The following is a 19,881-nucleotide window of genomic DNA, read 5'->3' on the forward strand; positions in this document are numbered from 1 at the left end:
TGAACTGAGAAGGACAGAAAGGCTGATTTCCAAGGTGGCATTTCTTCTTTCCTTTAAAGTCCTTGACTGGAAGTTACCCTGTAGATTCAGCGCTCTTTCTGGTGTGACCCAAGGAATCACATTTTTCTATTGAGTAAATAATGTTAATTGTGTGTTTTCCTTTTTGCAAACCCAAATAAAGAATCTCAGATCAAGTGATGATTTAAGGTGTTAAAACAAACCCTGGAAAGAACATCATGCTCATTCCTAAGACTGACTCAGAGAGAAGACCGACTGTCATCCTTTTCCCTTGTACAATTACTTAAATTCAGATAATAAATTATTAGAAATTGGCCAAAGGAAAAAATTATCAGATTTTGTAGTTAAGAACTGTAAATAAATTATTGTTTAAAGTTAAAATCATGAGAATTGTTTTATAATTTTTATTGACCTTTGGTATAACTATATGATCTCAGCAGTATTTATGATAGTCACTATTGCTTATCTAGTGATATCAAAACATGGTCTAGAATACTACAGGTTACTTCTGCTCCATGCAACTTAGTAACATATTAAACTTCTTGACTGCTTCAGAGAAAAAATGTCTCTAGATTTAAAAAAAAAAAGAAAACCCAAACTGAAATTAATCGCTGCTCAAGCTAAGTCTGGCGATGTGCTTCCAGTAAAAAGAAAGAACCCCTGACCGTCCCCCATGATGATATCCACCGACACCACCTTACGCGGTTTGTGGGAGCCCCGCTTATCGGCGGTCACTGCCAGCTTCAAAAAAGTGGAAGTAGAAGTGCCTGGCTCCGCGTACCTTCTCGGTGAACAGGTAGGCATTCAGCTGTGCACAGCAAGCCGCGCCGCTGCAGGGCCTCGCAGGGTTCTAGGTGACACAGACAGGGCACAGCAATTAAAGGTCCGTTTGCAGTGTCAGGGCAACAGAGAGGAAGGACAGGAAAACCGTTCTCAAATGTGAGCTGCTTGCTGCTTGCCTTAGCGGCGCTGGTCTACCTAGAGCCAAAACGCCGAGCCCAGATGTAAGTATAATTTACAGCAGCAGGCGGTAGCTGTATTTATATTCTGCTTACGCCTTTGGCACACGCTGCAAGCACAGTGCAGAACTTCCAGTGCCAGCGCAGGTGCCTGGTCGGGGTGGCAACGTCCTTGCTGTCACCGTATGAGCAGACCATGACGCTGTGCATCCCTCCATAGAGTTGGAAATGAGGGGTGCAGCAGCAAGTAGCTTTGCAGGTACCTTGTGCTCCTGAGTCACTAGAAAAATCCATTGCCTGTTGTCTCTTTTCTTAATGAGTTGCTTAAGACATAGGGCAATCGGTGCAATTTCCTAAATACTTCGGGGTATTTCTTAAGGAACTGTAAAAGTGGTTTTCATTCTTTTGAGCAGTATTATGAGATACAGGCATCACTATGAGTTCATGAGTTGCTAACTGTACCCTGGGCTGCATCCAAAGCAGTGTGGCCAGCAGGTCGAGGGAGGGGATTCTGCCCCTCTGCTCCGCTCTGGTGAGACCCCACCTGGAGTCCTGCGTCCAGCTCTGGAGCCCTCAGCACAGGAAAGACATGGGCCTGTTGGAGTGGGTCCAGAGGAGGGCCACAAAAATGGTCAGAGGGATGGAACACCTCGCCTATGAGGACAGACTGAAAGAGTTGGGGTTGTTCAGCTTGGAGAAGAGAAGGCTCCAGAGAGACCTTGTTGCAGCCTTCCAGTACTTCAAGGGGGCTTATAAGGAAGATGAGGACAGACTTTTTAGCAGGGCCTGTTGCGGCAGAACAAGGGGTAATGGTTTTAAACTAAAGAGGGTAGATTCAGACTAGATATAAGGAAGAAATTTTTCACAACAGGGGTGGTGAAGCACTGGCATGGGTTGCCCAGAGAGGTGGCAGATGCCCCATCCCTGGCAACATTCAAGGTCAAGTTGAATGGGGCTCAGAGCAACCTGATATGGTTGAAAATGTCCCTGCTCATCGCAGGGGAGTTGGACTAGATGGCCTTTAAAGGTCCCTTCCAATCCAAAGATTCTATGGTTCTATGATTCAGCCTTCATCTTAACACCTGTCAAAAGAGGACTAAGGGAAAACCACACGTGGGAGTGTATGTTTACTTTTTGCTCACAACGGGAGAGAAAAAGTCACCCGATTCTAGTCTGGACAGGCATGGGCATGGCTCCATCAGCAGTGTCCGCCGGGGCTACCTCTCATGGTGAAACCCTCTGCCCACCAGTCTGGGTAGCCAGTGCCAGGGGAGGCAGCAGGGACAGGGGACTGCACCATCAGCCCAGGGCTATGCCAGGGTTTGGAAGTGGAGGCATCTGGCCAGGAACAGTAATTCACAGCACCTTTGCTTGTGCATTTGCAATGCATTAAAAAGGCACTGGAAGAAAGATGGTGCCACCAAAGACTGATTTCTGCCCCTTCTGAGGAAGCTTGTCACTTCTCAGCAGGTTGCAGAGTCTGTCTGAGGACAACAGCACAGGCCAAAGTACCCGGCCAAGCCAGGAGGTGAAAGCACCATTAGTGAGCAGTCTGACTGTGGATCTCACTTCGTGTTTTTCCGTACCCTAATTTCCCTTTCTGGACTTTTTCTCTTGTCTACATGACAGAGCCACCTGAGACCAGCTCCTGCAGCTTTGACACACTGGAAAAGTGGGGTGCGCACACTGGAGCCGCTTGCCTTACCTAATGCAATACCTCCGCGTAAAGAGGTGTTTCTGTGTGTCAACTGTACAATGCTTAAGTAAGCATATATCTTATTTGGTGCCCTTTGGATTTTAACTTCTGGCAGGTTCTAGTTTTACTACCTGGAATGTTATAGAGCTATTAAAAGGAGCCTACAGCAATAAACAATTCAGTGTGTTTGCTTTTTAGTGTAAAAGTATGATTTCTGAACTGTGAGAACCTCCTGTGTGTGAGGTTTTATATCTGCCTGAACTTTTTACCTGCAGGACGTTTTGCGTTTGCAGGTGTTGAAAGTCACACAGTGGTGAATCACTGACTCTTTTGAAAGAGAATTTTGCCTCCTCTGCAATTTGACTGGCCTTCAAATATACTTCTAAGGAGATAATACCCAGTTATAATTTTTTTCCTGAAAAAACATTTATGTGATGAGGGAGTGACTGTCGACGGGAGGTTCCTGGAAAGAGAAGGAATAAACAAAACCACCATGAAGTATTAGGTCTACAATTTCTGTGTATTTGTGGGCTAGGACATGGGCATTAGTAGGACATGGGAGTGGTGTGAGCCACTCCCAGAACCCTTTGTTATAATATATTCTGTGCCTGTGAATCACAACTTTGTGAAAGAGTCGAGCCTGTTTTCATTTCAATGCCTACTCTTTTCTAGCTCATGCGTGCCATCTCCTCAGACTCCTTGTTTTTCTGAGGTGTGCTGATGACATTCAGATCCCTTGGTGACTAATCTGATTGGAAGCAATCCCATTTACTAAATATCCATCTATCATCAGAACTATGCTAGATCTTTTTATCTTATTTTTCACAGAAGAAAAATATCTGTTCATGTATTATGCTGTGTAATTCAGATACTTATGGAGTAAAACATGTTGATTATGTGCATGTGGGTTGTTTTTGTATATATTATTCAGTGGTATGCAATCAAGTAGATACCAAAGCTTTGGTTATCCTGCCTGCTGCAGTCAATGGTCAGTGCAGATGCAGAGCTGACAGGTTAATATTGTCCGAGAACAAACGGCCATTTGGGTGGAGCAGCCTTGACTTGGTGATTTGGGAAACACGTTGCGGTGATCGTCGGCAGCCAGGGAACAGGAGGGGGAATTTTGGCCATCCAGGATGGCTGCGCAGGGGCAGGCTGTGCTGGGAAACTCGAGCAGAGGAGCGACTTCCAGGTGCAAGGACTGAGGCACTCTTCCTCGCCGTCCATTGCCGCGGCGCCGCGCGATGTTTATGGTCCTCCTGGCTGCCCAGCTGGGCAGCCGGGCCGCTTGCTCCCGGTCAACTTGCTGCAGACCTGGACCAATGCGGTCACAAGCTCCGCGGAGCTGCCGCAGCATGGGGGTGATAATCTGGTTGCCCCTGTCCCCAGCACCTTGCGGCAGCTGTGTCCCCTGCCAGCGACCCAGAAACCCCCCGCAGGGAGGACCCAGGCCTTCAGCCCACCCTTAGTGTGGGGTTTCCAAGGGGAAAAAAGCCACGGTCTGGTAGTCAAGGACAAGCAAAACAGGCTGCAGGCAAGTGCGATGGAACCATTGCCGACCAAAAGACCTGAGGGGCATGCTGGTGGCCGGTCTTCTCCTCCCCAAGCCTGGAGAAGAAGTTGGATCTTCTGCTTGCATAGCTTCTGCTTAAGCAGCCAGGTGGACTACACAGTTTCAAGCCTCTTGTACGTAAAAAGAGATTACTAATGTATTTCTAGGACACCCATAACCAAAAGCGTCCCTTATTGTCAGGTCAAATGAGACAATGACTTCGAGTACAATTCATCCCTCCTGATTTCATCTAACAAGAAGACCTCTAGGTTATCTGTACAGTTCATAGAGAGAGGGGTGTATTTCATAGACACAATTTGTCCTGCCTAAATTGTACTTACAGGTAAATGTGTGACAGCAGTAGGCAATATAAATACATTCTTGCAAAGAAAATAAAGATTCTTCCAAAAAAATAAAAACTTTCCTTCCAGCATCAACTAGAACTGCAAAGGAAATTACATGGACCAGACGAGTCCCTGCACAGCATGTAGGGATGCCGCCTTCAGGTTCACTGTCACATTGGGCATGTAGAATGATGAGATGCACAAGCTCAAGAGGCAGGATCAGGGCTCCTACTTATATTTTCGTGCACTTCAGTGATGCTTTGACAGGGCCAAGACTGGAAAGGGACGTGCTGAGATCCCAAGAGAAAAGTTTCCTGTTCTATCATCCCCGAGGCGAATGTGTTGACTTTATTCTGCTCCCTCTGGGAGATTTCTTATTGACCCTACCACCAAGTTTGCCTAAATAAATGTAGACAGACTGGTTTTTAGTTAGAGATCTTTGGACAGCTCAGGTAACTATCCAGTTTTCATGCTTCTAGTTTTACCTGCATTTTGATAGTTGTCAGCCATCAACCCGTTAATATTGCAGCACAAAATCCTTCCGACAAGAGTATGTCTAGCAAACACTCGCCAGTAATGACTGTCGCCAAAATCTCATTCTTGTTCCAGATCCTTGTAGCAGAGGAACTGTGTGTGCTTAAAGTTTTTTATTCACACATACATGTGTACACACACAAGCCCACAAAATCCATAAGGTTCAAGCACACATTAGCCTCCTCTCAACGCTAGTCTGAAAGAATTTAGAATAAACAAAGTCCACATGCTAAGATTACTTCCACAGTCCATTACACCAGAAGCTGACAAAGCTTTTAAAAATGAAAACACTCATGCAGAAAAGGAAAAGTCTATTATAAAGAAACCAATGCATTGAGAAACAGAATATTTAGGTAGTTAACAGATGTGTTTTCTGGCTATCTAGCAGAAATCTGTTCCAGAAGGCAGCAGGTATTTTTAAGCACCTGTAAAAAAAAAGAAAAAAAAAAAGGAGTGAGGATGCTTTTCTCTTGTCTAGAATTGCAGCTGTGGTGGCGTGAATGTACAAAACATCAAAATCCTACAGTTTCTGTTAAACATTTTATTAGCTGATAATTTAATTTCCTAAAAGTAATTGATTTCTGATTTTTTTGTTAGCGGCTTCTGAACTTCTTTTAGTACAGATAATGTAGTAGTTAGCTGAACTTTTCTCTCATTTCCATGAATAGCAGGTGGGTGCCTGCAACACCTACTGTAAAAGCAGGCGAGCAAGAAAAAAATTATTTTTCTTAACCTTCCTGATTTCTGAAGATTGCATGGGCACGGGCAGGGCTAAAATCTAATCATCAAACTGGCGATGCAAAGCTGCAATTCAAAGGGTGCAGTGCCATAAGGCAGCACCTCTTCTCGTCCAATTTGGCGTACGCGGTTCATGGCATAGGCTTTTTTCTACTGCCAGAAGAACGGGGCTGAGGCGCAGGCAGCCTGCGGCCGCGGCTGTGACTGCACGCCGCCGCACTCACGGCGGCTGTTGCAGAAGCAGATGTGCGGCTCTCATGCACGTGCGGGCAAAACGCCGCTGAGGAATCTGTTCAAACTTCCACACAGCCAGACTTTATGGAAATTTCAGCCTTTGATGCTGACAAAGGGCCATAGTTCTCCCTGATTATTTTGCATTTTCATGCATCTCTGGCCATGCTCCGTCTGATTGAGACGGGATATAAAAGCTGAGATACTACGAAGATGGCTCTTCTCACAGGAACCAACGTGGACTTTCCCTTCCAGAAGCTTAGCAGCTCTAAGCAATGAGTTTGGTCCCACTGTGAGCTCGGGAGGAAGATATGGATGGCCATCAGCAAGACCTCACGCCTTAGAGACACTCTGCATCCTCTCATACCTCTTTCTCATCATGCTCTGGAAGTGTTTGGAGCACCTTTGAAGCCCATAGATGTGACATTCTCCTTGCCCAACAACTCCAGCCCATCTGACAGTTGGTAAGCTGTGAGAAATGACCTCTGCATAGCTAAGCAGTCACTCTCCAGCTACCCATCAAGGCAAGGCTGAAGCCATCTGTTGATGTATAAAGCCTGATGACCAGAGTTATAGGCAGGTGACAGAAGGGAACCTCATGGGCAGTGGCTGCCCCCAAATCATGGTTTTATTTTAAACTGTATTTTAAACCATACACGTGGTTTTATTCTCACAAAGTTTCCGGGATTGTGGGTGGCGTATGTCCAAGCACCATCAGACAGGTCCTGCTAAATTACAAAATGGGCTTAAAACTGTTGAGGTTTAGGAAAAAAGGAAAAACCCAGAAAGAAAAAAGATATTTCTAGTATTTCTTTTGCATTGTTAGCTTATACCAAAGCTGTAGCTGCACCTTCTTCTCTGCAGCTATAGACAGTAGAAGCTCACTTCTTTAAAAACAGCGCAGTCCAAGATATTCATATAATCATAGGAACCTGTAATCCAGAGCTTTATAGACCAAGTCTCATAACCACAAGATTCTTGGTGGAGTCAGAAGAATTGGCAGTAATTCATGAGCATCTCAGTTGTGTGGAGAATCCAACAACTGTAGTAACTTTGAGAAAACACCCCAAATTTTTGGCACAGCTCTTAGGAGAGAAATCCTGAGCTTTCAAATGTTGTTTTGTTTATTCCTATTTCTCTACAGTCAGGCCTGAGGCAGCTGGTACAAAGTTACAGCATTTCCAGTAGTGCAATTATGATTTCTGTCCAAGCATAATGATTTATATAAAAATGTATGGCACCCTCAGGAACAAGCTTCTGGAGACAAGATGTTTTACAACAATTAGGAAGATCTCCTTCCATACTTATCGACAGTGCTTGTACTAATACTCAGCTGTAATAAATGCTTTCCTACTTTCTTTCCAGACCAAAACACAGGCTGGATGACATATGAAGCATTTATACAGTATTTCCAAATATGTTATGCAAAATCCATTCAATGCATGGTGTTGGCACTATAAGACAGGTAGTATTCAACCAGGTGTTGCTTTCCAGGCAGGGACAGACACAGGTGGCACAACAAATGGCAGGTTATCTCCCAGGGACTGCAGTGAGAGCAGGCTCCCAGGCCACCTGGATGCTGTGTTCACTTACCTCCTTGTCCCTTATCTGCTCCTCGCACAGTGCTGGTGGATGGGAGCCTGGCCCTGCCACCCCTGCCAGGTTCCATACTCCCAGGGCACCGTGATGGAGGCCGAGAATGGGATAGAGGACATGCTCACCTACACTGACATTACCCCCTGAAGTGCTCTTGCCATGGGTTGGACCCCACTCTGCCATGGGACTCCCCTTCCCAAGCCTTACGAGCCGTGTGTAGACCCAAAGAGGAAAGTCACGCAGCCACCAGGGTCCCTTTCTCAAGGTTCTTCAGCATTCAGGACAGGGGTGGTGGCCCAGGCGTAGGAGGAGTGCTGCTGGGAGAAGTGAGCCAGAGGTGGAGTTTCACATCTGTTTCTGTTTAAATTCATTGAACACTAAGATCCACGGAAGTGGAACAAGTCTTCTGAGGCTGCTGATCTCACCGGCAGCAGAGCGCGTTGCTGGTCTTTTTAATTGAAATAGCAATGTTCACCTTTGTTTTGGTGGTATTTAACAGACATTTTGAAAACACGGCAATGAGCAGAAATGTGACAGACTTCATATTCTTAAACATATTGGAAAGGGTTGTCTTTACATTATGCAGCATCATGACATTTCCCAAGGGAGTTTACAACCTCAGCTGTATCTGGAGAGAGAAAGACAACAGAGCATGTGCTTGTGTTGCAGCCACCATGGCAGTTGAGACACCAGTGGCTTATATGTAGATATTCAAGGATAAGATCATAAGCTGTCTAAGCTTAACCTAAAGAATTAACATCAGGGGCTACAGGTGCTCGTTATAACAGACCTTGAATAGTGGTTTACAGGTATCTCATGGGCTAAGGAAAAAACATTCCTGTGGTCCAACATAGCTGGCTTGAATCTGTTCTCCTGCTCCCAGAACACGAATAAAAACCTCAGTGGTAAACCCTAGCCACTAATTAACAGTAAGGAAGATATCTAAGCCAAACTAGTGACAATAAAGAGTTTTGGAGTCATACGCAGTCACTCTATTGCCTCTTTCCCTCCAGCTCCTGGTACTTAACCCCCACATCAGCCTGGACTGGTCAACTTGCCAACTTGGCGGGTAATCAGTTACATCCTGGGATTGCCCTGCTTGCCTAGGGGCAGGCACGCAAAGTAGATGCCAGCTCTGCTGAGGTGGGATACCTCTGGAGAAGTAAAAGATACCTCCTATTTTTCAGTGTCGAGTGAGTTCTTTTTAAAAGCAGTAAAGTGAAAAGAAAATATGGGCAGGAAAAGGAAAAGGAAAAGGAAAAGGAAAAGGAAAAGGAAAAGGAAAAGGAAAAGGAAAAGGAAAAGGAAAAGGAAAAGGAAAAGGAAAAGGAAAAGGAAAAGGAAAAGGAAAAGGAAAAGGAAAAGGAAAAGGAAAAGGAGGAAGCAAAGGATCCTGGTTTTTGGTGGTAACTTAATTTTCATTGAGTATTTCACTCTCTGGGGGAGGCATCTGAGGTGCAAGATGGAAAGGCAACATTTTCGATTATTCTCCCAGCCTTGGAGCTTCTCTGACCCTACCTTCCATTTTACCAGAGCTTCCTTCCGGCTTACATAGCCGGTCTGCCGTTCGAAGCAGACTTAGGCTCCTTCAGCAGGGGTAAGCACTGTACCTGCACCTCAGCAGCCTCCCCGTCCCGCCCTGCCTCTTGCTTCTCCCCGAGACACCTGCAACATGCTCACAGTGACTCCTCTGGGAGCAGCTATCTTCCTTTCCTTGGGAAGGGTACCTTCTTGGGTATCTCCCCTTCCCTCTTCCCCTCCTCCCCTCCTCACACACCTTTTGTCAGACTGATCTGGGGGGGGCTTTTTGTGATCGGTGGGTTTTGGTAGTGTGTTACCTTCGCAAACTAGATCAAGGATGGATTAGACCATCCCCACTCCCCCTGAGCAGACTCTTTGAATAGCCTTAGGGGTGTAATTTGTCGAGATAATTTTGTAAGCTGTGAGCAAGGAGGGCACTGTCCCAGATGGGAGGAGAGCCCATGGGGTGCCCTGGGTGCTCTTCCTCCAAACCACGTGGGTGAAAGCCGCTCCAAGGAAAGCAGCTGAGTTGGGTTTCAGGCCCCATGCTGCCTCTGACAAGCTGGCTGGAAAAGCCAAGGCATTTGCTTTCCTGATGGGTCACTTCTCAGCTGTGAAAGATGCTCTCCGGCATAGGAGCACGCGGTCCCTTGGCTGGTGGATAAGGAGCGGGGCTTTATAATGAGGCTTTTAGAAAGCCTGTCACTCTCTGCTGCTGCAATACCCTTTGCTACCTGATGTCTTGTATTTCCCGTTTTCAGGAGATGAAATGTGATTCTCTGAAAGCTTCAGTAAAGGCATCAGCATCTTCTTTCACGCTTGGCTTCCTGCCAGAAGACCAAAAATCCAGAGATGTACTGCGTTTTAACAACACTCCTAGTCATTAACACAAATTAAGACTTTAGACATTAGCAGATGTGATTTTTTTTCTTTGCTTCTTTTTTTCCCCCTGGTTATACTGTTAACATACTCAAACTCCCTTCCAAAGTGCGCTCTTGCACAGAATCAAATCAGATAGATAAGCAATAATGAAACACAAAGTGTCATAAACTCTTTCAAAAGATATCATAACTCCTGATGCCACAAGAACTTTGGAAGCACTTACGTCTTTTGAAAGATCTGATGATCTTTTCTCTCTTGGACAGTCTCTGGGAACCTGTATTTTCTAGACTCCTACCGGGCAACTCTCTTTGGAGACAGCAGAAGCTGCTCTGGTGGCATTTCTTAGTCCTGTGTCCCACCTAGACCATGGTCTGCACCACCTTGAAGCAGAATATTCTCTCAAAGGTTGGGCCTGGCCAGCCTCCAATAGCATTGACTCAACACCTCAACTCTATTTTAATTGCATATTTAATTCCTGTAGATAAAAAAATGTTGTTTCTGCATTGGGCATTATTTTACCACTTCGATGTGCTCTAAGAAGAACCCCAAGCAACATGTCTAATATTGATAAACGTTGTCTAGGGATATTTTAGGCTGATGCCGTGAGATTTGCACACTCCTTCTAATTGATGCTCCAGGGCCATGAATGCTGCAGACAAGAAGCCATTAACTGGGTTTGTCTGGAGCTGGGCTCTGGCCCTGAGCCGCCCCACTCCCGCTTGCCAGGGGAAGCGTGGGGGTCCGGGCAGGGGACCAGGCGTGGCCCAGCACCGGATGCTGCAGCGCTGCAGAGCCCGGGGCAGGGTGTCAGAAGCGAGTGGAGGGAGACAAGGGGAAGGAGAGGGGTCTGGAGAGAGTTGTGGGCAGGCACTGGAAGCTGCCTGGTCATTTCTGCCTCTTCAGCTTTCAGTGCTGAGAGAAATTAGCCACTCCCCCAGGGAGGGAACAAAGAACTACTTTTCTCCCCAACATTTCTGTATTTCATGCATGGTATTATCTTACACGGTCTAATCTCATGTTTTAAGGTTCTCGGTAATATTTGTTTTGTGTGAAGAGCTCTATTTGGGGTTATCAGGTGTAAGCATTAAAAATGGGCAGTTTTCTAACATGTACTTCGTGGTTTCACCTGCACACTGCTGCAGAGTGGCCAGCTAAGTATGCTAGGTGATGCTAAATCAAGCTACTAGCTAAGTGAGAATAAGTTTGCTATGAACCAAAATTCAGTTCTACGTTTCCAACAGAGCAAGTTGTTCATGCAAGAGGACAGCAAGATGATAGAGCTTGGTTAAAGAAAAGCAGCCTGCTGGGGAAGAGTTTAGAGAAAGCACTGGCACATTAGCTGGTGTGCACATCTCAAATGCTTCAGCACTCTTGAAGCAGTTCTGCAAATAGTTGTTGTCATATCTGTTGAACTGAAGGAAAGCGGAGTCCTCTCATCTTCTTGGCTTCACCACTGGGCATGAAAATTGGGCTGTGCTGACCTGTGAGCCTGGGGGGATGCCTCTACTGAAGGTCAAGGCGCAGCTGAGCATCTGCGTTGAGTCCCCACACAGTAAACCTTGGGACGTCTCTGGGGTTACTTACTAGCTCATGAGAACCCAAGGTAAAGAAGGACAAGGAGAGAAGTGCCCAGGATGACCTGGGTTAGATGTAGTGCTCATCAATGAGTGAAGTGACGGTTGTGTAGCAATGCTGTCATTAATGTAGGTTCAGGTTCTGCGCATGCCCTCTCCTCCTCAGCTCTTCTGGTTTGTGCTCTCATGTGGGGCAGTACCCCCCGTGCTGCCAGAGCTACACCCTGAGATGACTTGTTTGGTGGGCTGCACAGAAAGTTAACTGATTGCTGTAGTGAAAAACGCCTGTATTCAGCTAATGAATTGCTGAACTAAAAAGGCTTGAACTCCAGGATTTGGATCACTGTCCACTATTAATTCATCAGTGGACACCACTGATCATTTCAAGCTTGATTACACTTGTAACCCTTACTTCTCATGCATGACTTGGATTACCAAGAAAAAAGAGTAATGTAGAAAAACCCCAAACCTCTGACTGACTTTTCTCAGAGCCCCAATGTCTATGTGGCAAATGAATGTAGAGATCAATAAAATATTCTACTTCTGATAATAGCTTTCACTTCGGTGCATCTTATTTAAGTCTACCTGACAGCACTGTCTGGAAGAAATATCCAATGGATACCGAAAAGAGTCTGAAGAACACCTGAGATGAGGAACCCACACTGTCCCTTCTCAAATACTGATAAGCAGAAAGCTGTACGGCCTTTTAGCGGGTTAGACAGTTGCTGAAAAAAAATTAAGCACCCATCTGAGAAAAGCCACTGGACCAGATCTAGGTGACATGGCCTGGGCCTGGCTGTAGAGGAGTGATGCTCACTGGTACCAGTGAGAATATGGCACTGAACCTGGAAGCTGCTGACAAAGCAAGAATGTGAGTAACCTCCATTGCGGTCTGCTCCCAAGGGTTGGAAACTATACCTCTGAAGAAGCCATTTTAGGATTATGCTCTTACAAAAAAAGAGCCAGGTTTATCACTTAGGCTTTGGTTTCTCTCAGACTGATAAATATGCTATAGGCTTTCTATTGTGTTATGGTTTTGTTCTTCTCATTTGCAACAAATGCTCTGTTTCAGTGGTTGGTTCCAGTGCATGGTTCCAGTTAGAGATCGTAGTCAAGCTGGGGCTCCAGATAACAGCAAAAGTACTGAAAATTGAGATTCCTTGTTTAATCAATTGAGTGCAATGTAATGACCAGAAACCCCAACAAAAATTACACCAGCATCAATAAGTGTAGAGGTGCTTTGTGTTGGCCAGATGAAGACCACTACGTTTCTTGCAGATGGTCTATTCCTGTAAGGACACAGACCAAAGGTTAGTCAGTCTTGTCTGATGGTTGCCTCCTATTGGAAGGAGTCGTGAGGGGAGAAATTAAGACAGGTCAGAGTTAAAGGGTGGAAAGAGCTCTAGAGAGACAGTTAGCTTATGTAAAATTTGTTTGGCATTACTTTCTGAATTTTTTTGTTGGTATTAATAAGCTGGACTCCGACAGAAAGGCTCGGTCTTCCTTAAAGAAGCAGCAGACCACATGTGGCTGGTACGTGCGTGGAAATAGAGGAAAAATAAACCAGGTCAAGAGGTCATGGTCTGACAGGATTGTTACTGGAGTCCTTTTTGTTCCTACGATAAGAAGGAACACGGTGAGACATTTTATCTGTGATAGTAGAAGACATGCTAAGCAGGTAAAACAAGATCAGCTAGTACCTCTCCAGAGCCACACAGTGTGTTGGCAAAGAGGCCTAAAGCAATCTGTTAAAGCTAATGGCTGGCCTCAGAGACCTTCGTCGGGAAGGCGTGATGTGATGAAGCTGAGAAGCTGACCTGAGGCCGTCTTTTGGCTTTTGCCAATGATTGGCCAAATGACTGTTTTGGTATTTTAGCTACTGCAACCTCTGCAGAGGTCTGTTGTGTGCTATTAAAGCCCCCGTGTTGGGGAGGGTAGGAGGACAGGAGCTCACACCTCCATTACAGGAGGCAGACAACCGTTGCTGTCTTCTGGGATTTTGCTATGGATGTCACACCGGTCCAAGGAAGTACTGGCCCAGAGCTCTCCAGAAAAATTTCCTCAAGGTAAGTTATTTAGGGAAAGTTAGAGATAACAGCTTGTTGGTAAATATCTCTTACTGAGGTCTTCAGGTGGGTAAAAGAATTAAATTTCCTTCAATGCATCTGAGGCTCAGCACACAAACATGCCTTTAACATGGACCAGGCAATACCAGGATCCCACTTACTTGCTTGCTTTAACCTCGGATTTGAAGCTCTGCGGGGCTTTTGTGACTGGTGGCTCTCAGGGCTCCTGGGCACTGGATGCAGTTGGAACAACGGGCACAGATCAGAGAGCTGGATGATCTGAAAAGCCCATTTCTAAGATGCTGAGGCATGCTGAGCCTTTTTTGGACCACACGGTGCCCACAGAAACAGAATAACTTAAAATTAGATGTCTTTTTAATGCCAAATTTCATTGTTTCAGGTGGATGTTTAGTAACTTATGTTTAATGTCATTAACGATATGAAAAAGTAAACCACCTGTGCAATATGCATACAAATACCTAAACAAAGTCAGGATGATCTGATTTAAAAAAAAAAAAAAAATTCAGGCCTGCCAAGTCTTTCATCCCTTTGTCATGTTATCTTTCTCATGGTGACCTCCCAAGCCTCCCTTTCTCTCCTGTTGTTTTGTGTTTTCACTTAAAGTTCAGATCCTGGCACTGAGTTTATGAAAGAAGATGGGGAAAACAGCTGTGCTTCACACTTTGTAGATACAAATTGTGGCAAAGGGCCATTTTTAAGGGGAGGAGACGGTTACAGGCCTACATTAAATGCAAGTAAATGAATTCTTACAAAGATTTGGAGCAAAATTGGAAGGACTGAGTCAGCAAACGGTCACTAGTGCAGATGCCCTTAACTTTGCTTTTCCTTCCCTGAAATCAACAGAAGCATGCGTAAGCCGAAAGCACTTTGCCGCACCGAGCCTGTTAAAGGAACCACAAAGTGTCCAAGCCTACGTCACTGCATCAAGCAGAAGAAAGGGAAAGCAATAACAAACACCAAAGAGACTGAGATGGAGCAAATATAATGTAAACGTTCATATAGATGTGATTAGTAGCCTGCTGCTCCCTCCATTCATCCAGAAAATATGAAAACTATGGATAATCATGTGTGCATTTGCTCTCTTGTTTCCCTAAGACACCAAAGTGTGCTACAAATGAGAATAGATAGCAATAATTACATCCACACTGGGCTGAAAAGCAGAGGCTTTTTAACCACGCACAACAGTAAAGCTGCAGGGGAGATTTCAGTTTGGAGGCAGGACCAGGCAGCGCCCAGAGGAGTGTGGTGAGTAAACGATGGTAGCTGGTTATTTTGTGACCACAGATGCCTGGGACATCTCTTCTACTTTTCGTCCAAAATCTTGCCTCTTCTATATGGTTTGGATCCCTTCCTCTAAAATGGATGCAGCCCAAATGCACCCAAGTGCATTCTCTGGACTCAGCAGAATGAAATGTTAGTGCTTTTCAACCTGGTGAAAAACTGACAAACATGTCGCTGAAGATTTGAGAGCGTGAGAAAAAATACTCAGAAGCCCCCAAAAGTGTCTTAGAGAAACCACATGATGTGATGGTAAAGCTCAATGCACAAGACTGCCTGTTTGTTTGTTTATTTATGTATATACACGATTTATAGCCACACTGATGATCTCTTGTTTAGCTGTGACTGCTTATACAATGATTTGGCAGAGCAATAGATTTCAACCAGAGTGTCAGCTTGGGTCTTTCATACCTCTGTTTGGCTATTATACCTAACAATGAAGACACTGAAATAAATTGTTATTGCCTATGATAAACAACAAAGTCCCAGGAAGGAGCCTCCACACTTGTGGAGGGTTTTCAGCACTGGCCAGTGAGTGTTTTTTATACTGGAGTTGTTTCTGTGGTGCCTCCTTACCCTTGACATTTGGGCTACATTTACTCCTGTGGAAAAATAACTCAGTGTAAAACGCTTACAGGTCCCTCTAGTGCCATGGCTGTATCCTCCAGACCTTTTGTACTAACACTCATTTGTTTGCTACCATCTTTCCATGTTGTACCATCCAAGACCAGCAGCTCTGCAGTGCTATTTCCTCATGATGCCCAAACAGCTGTCGAGCTCTGAAGTGCAGCTGCACAGATGTGCTGAGAGCTGGAAAGCTGGGTGCTACTGATCCACGGGGCTTGTCAATAGCAGATAAACAGGATTTTCTCTTGAGATGACGTCTGAAGAGCTCCTGTACTCCATTTCCAAGGAAACATTAATTTAGTGGAACAAATGTTGTCCACTACCCTAGCCGCTCCATGGTCCTTGGTCCCCCGTAGACTGGAGCCAGGTGGGGTGCAAGCGTGGACCTCCTTGTTGCTGCTGGTTTGCAGCCTTTCTTGTTGCTGTAGCCCTGAAGCCTGCAGCCAAACAAGAAATGGCTACAGAGCACAATAGCCTGAAAACATCTCAGACCATCCAGCTACTGCAATATGCACATCCAACTATACAAATAATCGCTGAGTGAAGTTTGTGTTTATCCTAAATTGTCAGATAATGGGAATGGATCACCTTTGTCCAGGTGAGTCAGGAAGATGGATGTAAACCCTTCTTTCTAGTGCAAATTCACCTGATGTGGTTCCTGAGAGGGTGACAGAGCGCAGCCAGGGCTCGGATAGGCAGTGTGTTTCCTTCTGGAGACACTTCAGCCTGTGATGCTTAAAGTTTTGTCACAGTAGTTTTCATAGCTCCAGTCTCACTAGCTGAGTCCTCTCACTCTTTCCTGGACATGCAAGCAGAGTAGAGAGGCACCTGTTTTCCAGGTGAGAACCTGAGGGCCCCAGCTCAACATCTCAGAGGTGTCTGGGCACCCAGGTCAAGTTCAGCAACATGGACATTGCCTAAGGCAACACAAAAAGTCTTTGGCAGGGCAGGGACACCAACGGTCCTTGTAGTTTTGACCAGATGAAGTCACATGATGTAAACCACTGTCTGAAATCTCCGACTGGTTCCAGGTTGCCTTCGTTCTTGGAGCCTCGCTACAAAAGGGAGAATTTCTTTATCATAAGAACCTTTAAACAACACATGCAAGTTGGGTCTGCAGGGCAACTTTGTCTGGGGTTTTGGTGGCTGAAACCAGTGACAGCATACTGTGATGGGAAAGTTCTCACACTTGGCGCTTTCTCCAGCAAGCTGCCTGGGAGAGCCGGTGCCTGGTGAGTGTTAGGTTTGAAGGGAGAGCGTGTTTGCTTTGGCAGACCTCTAACTAAACACTACGGCAGACCCACAATAGGTTCATCTGTTCTGGTTGCCTCTGACAGGAGCTTTCTGTCTGTGCTACGACACCTGTGTATCCCAGCAGTGGGAGGTGCATACAAATACATCCATAAATGAATGTATAATGGGGAAAACAAGAGGGGGAAGGGGGAAAAAAGTGCTGCTTCTGCTATGTCGACATGCGTGCGCCCTGCGTTTGAAAAGGTCAGTATTTGCCCGGAGAGCAGTGGCAGCCCGGATTTATTTTAATTTTTTTTTCCTTCCTCTACGGGAGTAAGGTTGCCTGGAGCTCCCCAGCATCGGCTGCCGGCCCCGCAGCCCGCGAGAGGGCGGCATTGGCTCGGGAAAGCCGCCAGCCGCTCCGCACCGGGAGCGGGAGCGGGAGCGGGGCTCCCCGCGGCAGCCCCGCACCTCACCCACCCGCCCCTGCATCGCCGCGCATCCCTGCCTGGCACCGAGCGCCGGCAGCTTACGGAGCCCTTCGCTGACGTGACAGAGGACACTGCACCTCCCCTTATCCCCCCCCCCCCCCCCCCAAAGCAGCGGGGCAGAAAACAGTCTCAGGGCTGAATCGTCCACCCTCCTTTCAACACGCGTGGAGAACTCCCGAAGCCTGTCAGGTCACCCGCATTTGCAGAGAAAAGCTCCACACGCCGGGCAGGGCAGAGCCCCGGCGCGGGGCTCGACGCCGACGCCGTGGGAAGCAGCCGCGCTGTCATGGCAACGGCGGCTCCCGCGGGCGCGGGGCGAAGGGGATGCTGCGCCCCGCCGCCGCGGCGCGGAGGGCCCTGACCCCCTCCCCGCTGCACAGCCTCCGCATCCTTCGGTTTACAGCAGGGTTTGCTTGGGGCTGGCCGCCCCCGGCAGGCGTGTTGTTTCAGTTCCGTCCCGCTGCACCGCGAGCTACTTGCAAAGTCAAACGGGCATAATTTTCCAGAAAATGTAAGAAAGTCAAAGTACCTTTTTGACTTGGGTTTCATTTTTTTTTACCCCCCTCCTGTGGCAAGGAAATGGAAATGGAACTACCCCCACCTTGTTATTCCTTCAGGAAAGACAATGGGGACCATTTGCTTTTCCACGGACGTCTGCCCCTTGATGGTTCTGTCTTTACAAGGGAAGAGCTCCAGTCTCAGCTAATTTCATCTAAAAACCCACTGAGTAAGAGGCAATTCACATTTTTTCTCCTGATTTAGAAGGGCAAACTGAAGACAAAATACCACAGATCTTTTTCATCACATCTGATTATTCCGTGTACAGCTTGGTCTGGCTGACTCAAGGCTGGGAACTCCACTGCTTCGGGATTTGTTTTTTTAAATGACAGTAGAATCCCTCCCTCTCTCTCGCAAAGGGGTTGCCCGAGTCCATATGCTGTGGGCCTGACACAGGGACCCATTTCTTCTTCTTTTCTCCCCGTGGCTGTGCCAGCTCCCCTATTTCCATAAGCTTATAACATTTCCAGAACACCCCTTGGAAATGCAGCCCTTCTGCATCAATTCAGATGCATGTAATATTATTTTAGTTGCTTTTCATTCTGTATTTCTCTAATCGATGTATTCTAAAACTCTTACATAGTTTCCTTCCTTTTTCTTCTGCCTCATTCCTGCCCAAATCAGGTGTTAAAAAAGCTTGACCTTCTAGTTAGGTAGTGAACCGTGTGATCCTACTGCAAAGAATCACTAGGCAATCTGTAGTGCACCTCTGTCTACACAACACACACATCCATGCACACACGCCAAATCATTTTTATGTGCTCTACTTTGCATGTTGTGGGAGGCAAATGGTGCACTGACCTAGGAACTAAGCTTTATAGTCCTTTGTATCTATGGAAAATCAGTGATATGTTCATAAAAAATCTAGATAGATCAATGACAGGGAAAACCCTGAACTGGAAACAATGTCCAAAGGGTAGTAAAATATCCACAGATTTTTACCACAATTTCTATTTTTGTTGTGAACCACATGAGTTTTATTATAGGTCATCTGATATTCTCACATGCTCTCTGTGTCCAGCACTGGCACACATGGCTAGAGGAAGTTTTCGTTGGTTTAGCATGCCACCATGGTACTTAGAGGAATGGCTTACAATACTTTGTTTGCCGCACCCAGCTGCATTACACCAGAGAATGATGTGAGTCTCCTTCCAGGACAAAAGAAGGTCATATGTTCCTTTAATTCCAATTGCTCTTTTGAAATGGCACAAACAACCAGGGAGTGAACACTGAAATGTTCAATTTCTGATACTCAGAGGAGAATAATGCACTGCTTTTCCCAAATAGCATAACTAACACTTTCAGATACTATATCCCTCTCTCATCCAGTTTACAGGAGACTGTTCCAGCACAGCAGCTCTATGATCTAAGGTCAATCAGTTTTTTGACAGAGATTCATGACTTTGGTATGTTTCAATTTATAATGTTAATATCTGTTCTCTTGGAAGAAATTTCATCTACCATGGAAAGGCTCCGACGTTAGGGTTTCGTACCATTAAAGTCTGTGATTGATTTCAAGGAACTGTGTCTATTTTTATGCTTTGTTAATTTAGATGTCCATTGGAGATACATATGTGGTAATAGCATCTGCCTGCCTCATCGTAGGCATTCGTGAGGAGGCATTTGTGGTGCTGTTGAAGCATCCCTGATGACAAACATCCAGCAAGTGGATAGCGAGGCCCATCAGGGCTCAGCACAAAAGAATACAAGAACTGCTCTTCCATTACTACAATCTCCCAATCCCCAGTCATCTTTTACACATGAAATAAATAGGTGAAAACTGAAAAGAAGGTAAAAAGCTAGACCAGTTCTTGGGCAGATCAGATCTGTGGAGTAGGGGACTGGCCATCTTCAGTCTTGACATCGTGAGGTTAAGAAAAGTAAGCAATTGACCCAGCTGATAAAAACATGTAGGCAACGCAATTTTTCTCACAGACTTACAGTAGCTCGCCTCAGTTGCGC

Source organism: Phaethon aethereus (genome assembly GCF_964289735.1).
Source record: "Phaethon aethereus genome assembly, chromosome: 1".
Lineage (NCBI taxonomy): Eukaryota > Metazoa > Chordata > Aves > Phaethontiformes > Phaethontidae > Phaethon > Phaethon aethereus.